General features: G+C 51.2%; 1 protein-coding gene across 5 annotated transcripts in view; it reads left to right on the top strand.

The window, feature by feature from the left end:
* The window catches only part of NTM (neurotrimin), a 1090341-nt gene that overhangs the window by 617725 nt on the left and 464160 nt on the right, over positions 1-8456 (top strand). The window lies entirely within an intron of this gene.

The following is an 8456-nucleotide window of genomic DNA, read 5'->3' on the forward strand; positions in this document are numbered from 1 at the left end:
GCTGGAGCCCGCCCGGGCCGGGCAGAGAGGGCGCTGGGTTCCCTGGCTGCGTGGTTCCTGCGTGAGCTGAGTGCGCTGCCCGGGAATGTGGCGGTCACGGGCGAACGCTCTTCGGTTCAGTGCGCGGAGCTGCTGCCCCACCACGGGCCTCCTGGGCTCTGGGACTTTGTGCGGGGTGAGAGGTGGCTGTCTGCGCTAGCGAGCTGGAAGCAGGGACTCTTTGCACCTGTGCCTGAGCTTGGTGGCCGTGGTGGCTGGGAGCCTGGAGGGGGCTCAGTGTGAGCAGCCTCCTCTGGAGTCAGTGAGTCCCCCAAGGAGGGGGCTGCGTGGTGTGAATGCCCTGCCTCTGCCCCTGTCGCTAGTGCCTGTGTCTGTTTCCCCCCGGGGCTCCCGGACCCTGGCAGAGACCCTGTGTTCTGCTGGGCCTGACGCTTCGAGGGCTTTCCTGAGCTGGTGGGCACCGAAAGATGCCTTCTCCTGTCTGAATGTGGTTTCTGAGGCTGAAGCAGTCGGGTTTGTCTACAGGAAAATATTATTTCCTTTGGTGAACTGAGATCCATTCATGCTGTCCGCCCAAACAGCGTGTGTGCAAAACTTCCCTTACCCAGCAGGGACAGGGTGCCAGTGTGGTGTTGGGCCCTGGTGGTTTCTGGAGCTCAGGCTCCCAGGAGCCAGGGGGCTCTGTTTTCTGTTGGGTGGGAGGCTCCTGTCTCCCTGCCTGCCTTGTCCCTAGAAACAAACGCTGACTCAATTTCCAGGGTTGACAAACCACTCTGCTCACAGGAGACAACATACTCATGATTGCAGTGGGGAATGTCACTCTGGGATTTTCTCCCAGGGGAGGCAGGACGAAGAAGTTGAGATGGTTCATGGAAACAATTCCTTCGATAAAGTTTTCCAGATTGGGGTGTTGAAGTCACCGCAAGGCAATGTAGCTCTGTTCTCACCTTTTACCCGTGCAGGCCCTTGGCAAATGCCCCTAGGGTCCAACTGTTTTGGCGCGTGATGGCTGTTCTGAGTTCCGGTTTGTTTGTGCACTGCATCCCTGGGGCGATAACCCACAGAAAGGAGAATGTTGACAGGACAGTGCAGAGGGAAGTGCTTTGATTTAAGAAGCTGTGCGGAGCGGCAAGCATCCCATGATCCTTTGTCTTTGGGAGGCTAATGCTGGTGGCCCCAGTGAGCACCTCTGCACTTCTTGCACTGCGCTGTTGAGGGAAGGATTCTGGACAAAGGCGAAACGTGGAGCTGCCTCCACTCGGCCGGGATCGAGTGCCTGCCTTAGAAAGGGGTTTCATGGCAGCTGCAAAGATGCAGCCAGTTCAGCCTTCTAAAGCACAAGAGCAAAAGTAAATGTCTAGAGCAATATAGCCAATGGAATTTAACCCTGTCCAGACGCCTCCTTTGTCCCGAAACCCTGGGTTGCAAGGAGGAAGCCTCCCCACCCCCACCCCAGCGACAAAATACAGACGTGGTCATGTGGGAAACATTTTAGATCAAGATGGGGTGGTTTATTTATTTTTGTCAAGAAGGTGGAAGACAGCTGTGTGGGGATTTGGAGATAATAAATAGCAAGTGGGCTCGGACAGGCAGGGACTCTCACGATAAGGGAAAAATGAAAGGGGTTGGAGATGCTGGGATCTGGTCTCCCCAGGGCGGCCCACGAGGCTCCTGAGCGTCAGGGCTCTCTCTAGGGAGCGGTGTGTTCAGTCCTGGGCAGGGAGCAGCTTCTGTCCAGTCTCAGGGTCTGGAGCTGGCTGGCTTCTCTTGGCTTCTCTTGCTTCCTGTTTTTTCATCCTGGGCAGGGGGTCTGTGGCCTTGTCTCTTTGACATTAATGTTTGTTTGTCTTAGTACAAATGCCTTCCACATGCAAGTCTTGTTTGGGTAAAGAGGAAGGAAGAAGGTTATGGTGGGGCTTCCCTCCTGAGGCTCACGTTGGTTCTCACCAGCCAGGGCCTTTAAAAGGCCAGCCCGGATCACCTGCAGTTCTGTGTCAGCATCAAGGGAGGAAGGAGGACCCTCGGAGTGGACAGAGTTCTACCACACGGGGTCACCTGAGCTGGGCCTTGACTCGGCCATGCCTTGGGTCAGGAAGTGAGGCCCCAGGTGTAACAGGCAACTTGATGTCTCCCAGAATTCCTCTCATTTGCCTACTGTAATGCTCTGGAGCCAGGAAGGGCTGCCTTGTTGGGGCTGTGGTTTCCTGGAGTGGCAGCCCTGGGCTCTCCAGCACCCAGGCTCTGCATTTTCTAATTGTCAGTGCAGACAGGCAAGCAGGAAATGCAGAATGAATTTTGTTTGCATAAGGATCACTTTATTTGCATGTAAACTGATTCTGGGTTGCAACAACCTAGGGTTCTGGACTGTTTTATTTTCATTGTGTGTGCAAGAGGTGGTGGTCTGTTCTTTCCCTCTCCCTTCCATTTCTCCTTCCTTTTTTTTTCTTCTGGCTAATCATGACCAAGCTATAAGGAACCACCATAAGGGGAGGCCTGAGCCCCTCTGCTTTGCCCCAGGAGTCACCCCATCCGCTGTCCACCTCTGTGGGTGATGGTGGTGACGATGCTTGTAGTTTTCTTCGTAACCAGCAGAGGACTTTTTGCTCTAATTTCATTTTATTCTGCTTTGTTCTCTTCAGTATCGCTTCTTGAAGATCTCTTCCCAATCCCCAAAGAATAAATGCTTCAGCAGCAGATTCCAATGTGAGGAAACTTTGAAAAAAAATGTTTTATTTTATCCAATTAGCTCTAATGATCCTGCTGGAGGTATTGGGAAACCTTACACTTAACACGCCATTGACAGCCTGCAAAGAATTGCAAACAGTTCGCCATCTCCCACTCTTTCTGCCCTCCTGCTGATACTCTGTATGCATATTTTTAAAGGGAGAGGTGACATCAAAACAGAATCTGCAGAAATACTGTCAGGCAAGGCTTGTTGAGCCGTCAGTATTTGAGGGAAATGTGAGTGTTTTGTATCTCAAAGCCATCACTCCAACCTCAGAATGACATTTAACCTTGATCACAGCATGCTGCAGGTGCTATTGTTATACCCATCTTTATAGATGAGAAACCGAGGCCTGGAGAGTTTACATCATTTGAGGGAGGTGGCACGGTTAGGAAGTTTTGGAGTCAGATCATGAGACACCAGTAATAATTTAACAAGATGAATAATATGTCAGTTGTTGGCTAAACATTCTATGGGGCTGCACTGTGGTGTAGAAGGCTAAGCCTCTGCCTGCAGCACTGGCATCCCATATGGGGCACTGGTTCGAGTCCTGGCTGCTCTACATCCGATCAAGCTCCCTGTTAATATAACCTGAGAAAACAGGGGAAGATGCCCCAAGTACCTGCACCCATGTGGGAGACGTGGAGGAAGCTCCTGGCCCCTGGCTTCGGATCGGCCCAGCTCCAACTGTTTTTGGCCATTTGAGGAGTGAACCAACAAATGGAAGATTCTCTCTCTCTCTCTCTCTCTCTCTCTCTCTCTCTCTCTTTCTTCCCCCCTTCTCTGTCTGTATCTCTGTCTTTCAAATAAATAAATCAATCTTTTATAAAGAAAGAAAAAAAAGCATTTTATGTACATGGTAACATTTAATCCTCAAAACTCTCTGAAATAGACTTAATTATCCTGCATTTACAGTCGAGGAAGCTGATGCCCAGGGAGTTACCTAAAACCTCACAAGTAGCAATGTGCAGGCTTGGGGTAAAGACCCAGGCTTGGCTCCGGACTTTGTGCCCAAGCCATTCCTAACTACTCAAGACCCCCTGGATTCTGCACCACCACCCCCCCCAGTTCCTCAGCGGCATGGAACATCTGCCACTCATTTTGATGTAGACCCTGATTTGCAATGGCGCTCAACTCTCTTATTTTTCCACGTGGGCTGGGGCACAGCTACTGGCTACTGGAAGGGGAGGCTCCTACCCTGTGCCAAGAGCAACTCTCCCGCCCCCGCCCCCCCCCCCCCCCCATGCTCTCAGGGATGCTTCATGAGCGAAATAAATGAATGGAAACCAAATGAAGATCAGACCCCGCCCCAAATCTACATGCAGTTTAACTCCCACCACTTTTCTCTTTGAAGTCCAGCTGTGGCCATGCAACACACTGATGTGTCCAGAGGTTCTTTCAAGAAGGGCGCTGAGGTAGGGTTGGGATGAGAGATGGTCTAAGGCATGGCTTGGATCTCCAGGGAGCAGGGCCCAGCTCAAAAGCAACGCTGTGGGCTAGGTGGTAAAGAATGGTATGAAGCAGAGGGTAGCTCCATGGCCCCCTGGGGGCATCAATGCAGAGCCAGAGAACCTGGCTGGGCTGCCCCTCGGGAACTCTTGCTGGGCATCAGAGCCACACTCAGCAGTTTCCACGACTGTGTTCCATGGCCACAGGTTCCCCAAATAAGGCGACAGTCAGTAAAATGAATTATTTCATAGGGATCCTCCAGTGAGCGAGTATCAGGCTGAACCGCACCTTCTGTTGCGTGGCTAGACCTTAGCTTTGGCACTGAATGATGTCGCTTTTCTGGGATGAGTTAAGAAATGCCAGGGTCCAGGTTGAGTTGTGTTAGGGCAGCTGCACGGAATGGCCCAGGATGGCGCTCCTCAGCACCCAGGGTGTCCCCGTGTGCAGAGTTGGGCAGCAGGCACTCTGTCCTATAGATGGAAGCCTTAGTGTGTCACCTCCTAAGCAGATCTCTTCTCTGCTCCCTGGCCCTTTTAGCACTGAGGGGGCCTTGAACAGCTTGGGCTTGCACTGACCGCCCCTCCCCTGCCGTGGTTCCCTCTGCTGTGAGCATCCTGCCCTTTGTTCTCTTTTGTGAACACAGCCAACCTATCGGGGACAGAGCCTTTCTCCCAGTGGTTCACTGTTCAGAAAATCCCAGCCCCAGCTCTGCCCATGGGCGAGCTGATTCTTGCCATTGTGGTCGAAACTCAGAGGGAATCCACCCACCGAGGCCTTTCCCAACACCCAACTCAAAAATCATTGCCTTTCACTACCCCATCTTCCTGGATTTTTGTTTTCTTCTGAGCCATCTTCTCTAGCTGAAATGATCCCATCCATTGATTTGGTTCTCTGTGTGTGGTCTGTCTTCACCAGCCACACTGTAAGATCCTCGGATTCCGTGCAGTCTCTGTCTTACTCAGGACCGGATGGCCAGCATGGGGCACACGGGCGGTGCTCTCTAAATCTTATTGCATGAAGGGGGGAGGGATGAATGCCCGCGACTGTCTCTGTGCTTTTGCCTGGGTTGTCTTGTGTGCATCTCGCTCAGCACATGGCTCACTGTCTGTCTGTCCGTGTTGTGCACCTGTGTGGGGTGGTTCTTTTGCAGATGCTGATGAGGTTACCTGTATTTTCAGGTAGGTTGTTGAGCCTGGTTGCTCTGTGCTCCGTGTCCGTTATTTCATAGCTATACTCCTGATGCGTGCCTTCCTCTTGGAGCCCCATTTCCCTACCAAGTCCTTAAGCCTTTGTGGAAACACTACCCCTACTGATGGACTCCTCCTCAGGCGGACCACAGGGATATTAGTGTTTTCAAGGCAAGGCGGGGCACACAAAGCACCTCTCTGCCCCTCCTTCCTCCTCTCTATTTTTAGAGTCTGCTGGCAGTGGATGTCTCGCGGTGTAACTATTGATCCAGTGTTTATGAGTTTGCTCGTTCCGAATAGCAATGCCACTCAGGAAGCAAGTGCGGTTCTGACTGCCCTGCCCCCTGCCAGGATCCTGCACCCCGTGCACGCACCTCGGGGGCTTGCCAGGGCTCCCACTGGTGGACCGTGGCTCCGAGGAGCGCAGACAGATGGGCTGTCGAGAGGCTCCTGGAAGCACACTCAGCCTGTTGAGGAGCCAACGACTAAAACGGGAAAGCTAGAAACTCACCCAGCCGTGGGGCAGAAGGAGCAGCAGTGTGCCAGTCATCCCTGGAACGCAGAGGAGGATGCACAGGGGCAGCCCAGTTCTCCATCACCGTCACCAAGCACCACACGTACAACACAGGAAGGGATTTTTTTTTCTTCCCCTGTCTGATTTTGAAAGGATTTCAGTGACCACGGAGTTCCACCACCTGGTTTTACAGATAATGAGGGTCGTGATCATCCGTCTCGCGCAAGGACGCCTTCTGGAAGGGCAAGATGGGCTGACATGCAACACACTCCATCACCTCCCCGGCTGTGAGCCCTAGCTTGGTGCTACACAGGCCTGGAGGAAGGGCCACCTTTTCTACCCAGTGCAAATGCATCCTGCTGACCCTGCATGCTTCTGGTGCAATTAGCTGACATTTATCACCGTGCTGTCTCCTAACTGCTCATTTTGTCTGGTCCCAAAACCTGTGTCCTTGAGCTCTGGCTCTGACTCTGGATCAAACAACCAGGTTTACTGTGCATTAGGCCCTGGCCTGGGCACCTCAACTGCACCCTCTCATTTCATGCTCATGGCTGCTGCGTGCGGTGGATACAACTTTTAGGCAGGTTTTACAGATCAGGAAAGCACAAGGCTGAGAGGCAATGCGAGGCGTTTTCCCCAGATCGCACGTTCAAGCTGTGGCTGAGCTTGGGCTTCAGAACCAGCTGTGGCTGACCTCTCTGCCTCTTAAATCTGTGAGCCTGTAATTAAGCACAGGTGTAACTTTACGGAGGGAATTGATGCATAGTCCCCTCAGTGATAGATTAAAGATTCACTGTTATAGAATTCCTATTTGTCCTTAGTAGAGCAAATGTAGAAGAGAAGATTTGTGTTTTAATAGATGAAAAGGTTAAAAACGTGGGAGAGGCAATACAAACCCCATGGCACACACATGTAGAACGACCAATGTGCAGATGTGGAAATGCAATGGAATATTTGTGGTTTCATTACTGTTTGCAGGGCCGTGGCCTAGTGTATTAGACATAAAATAGCTGTCTTACTGATGACAAGAAGAGAAAGTTTTGTTTCTTTTCTTTTCTTTTCTTTTCTTTTCTTTTCTTTTCTTTTCTTTTCTTTTCTTTTCTTTTCTTTTCTTTTCTTTTCTTTTCTTTTCTTTTTAACAACTTATTTATTTGGTGCTGGCATTGTGGCCTGCAATGCTGCCATTCCATATAGGCGCTGGTCCAAGTCTTGGCTGCTCAACTTCTGATCCAGCTCCCAGCTGATGTGCCCGGGAAAGTAGCAGAGGATGTCCCAGGTCCTTGGGTCCCTGCACTCATGTGGGAGACGCGGGTGAAGCTCCTGTCTTCTGGCTTCAGCATGGCCCAGCCAAAATAAATAAAATAAATATTTGGGAGTCAGAGTCACAGAGTGGGAGAGAGACTGAAAGAGAGGTCTTCCCTCTGCTGGCTCACTCCCCAGATGGCTGTAATGGCTGGAGCTGGGCTGATCTAAAGCCAGGAGGTAGGAAGTGCCTCTGGGTCTCCCATGTGGGTGCCAGAGCCCAAGCACTTGGGCCATCTTCCACTGCTTTCCTAGGCTACATGCAGAGAGCTGGATTAGAAGTGGAGCAAATGGAACATGAACCGGTGCCCACATGGGATACCAGCCCTGCAGGCAGGGGTTTAACCCACTATGCCATGGTGACACAGCATCCAAGAAGAGAGTTTCTATTTGCTGATTCCCCAAATGCCTATAATGGTTTGAGTTGAACTGGGGCTAAAAACACAACGGAGGTCTCCCACGTGGGTGGCAGGAACCCGGTCACTTGAGCCCTCATTGCTGCCTACCAGGACCTGCTGTAGCAGGTCAGGAGCTAGAGTTGGGCATCAAACCCAGTCACCAATACAGGACGGAGGTTGTCCTGATGAGTGTCTCTGCGAGACTAAATGCCTGCCCTACTACGAGCTTTTTAAAGCTCGTAGGTACTGTTGCCCTAGAAAGTCCAGGACTCCTCTATGACTAGGATTAGTTTCGTTTTCCATATGAAGAGAACGGTCATGTCGGAGCCCTAGTGACAGCTGGTCCATCCATAATGCCTGTTTACTCTCTTATTGGAATATGGGTGCTCTGAAGGAATGATCAAGGTCATTTATTTCTAGTGATTCCATTTATGTTTTTATGATACCTAATTAACCTTTAAAACCTAGCCCAGCATCTTCCTGGCTTCTGGAGGAGGGACGGAGTGCAGGAACTGGATATGAGGCCGTGTAATTCACAAGATGTTAACTGGGGGCCAGTTTGCCGCTTTGAACTGCAACTAGTGGTGTGTGAATGTGTACAGAAGAGAGTGAAACACCCACCAAAGCAGAGCGACCTTGCTTGTTCGCAGGAGAGAGTGCCTTCTCTGGTACGCTGTCTTAAAAAGAATGTCTTCTAGACATAACCCGTGCTCCTGTGTCTGATGTAACCCAGGTAGAACCCAGCCAAGTATTCCCTGGAAGAAAGACATGGAGAGATATTTGGGAACATATGGATGAGGCCAAAATTATAAAATCCATGGCTCATTATGCGAGTCAGAAAAAGCAGTGGGATTGGCTAGTATATATGCCCAAGGCGTTTT

This window comes from Oryctolagus cuniculus, chromosome 1 (assembly GCF_964237555.1).
Source record: "Oryctolagus cuniculus chromosome 1, mOryCun1.1, whole genome shotgun sequence".
Classification (NCBI taxonomy): Eukaryota; Metazoa; Chordata; class Mammalia; order Lagomorpha; family Leporidae; genus Oryctolagus; species Oryctolagus cuniculus.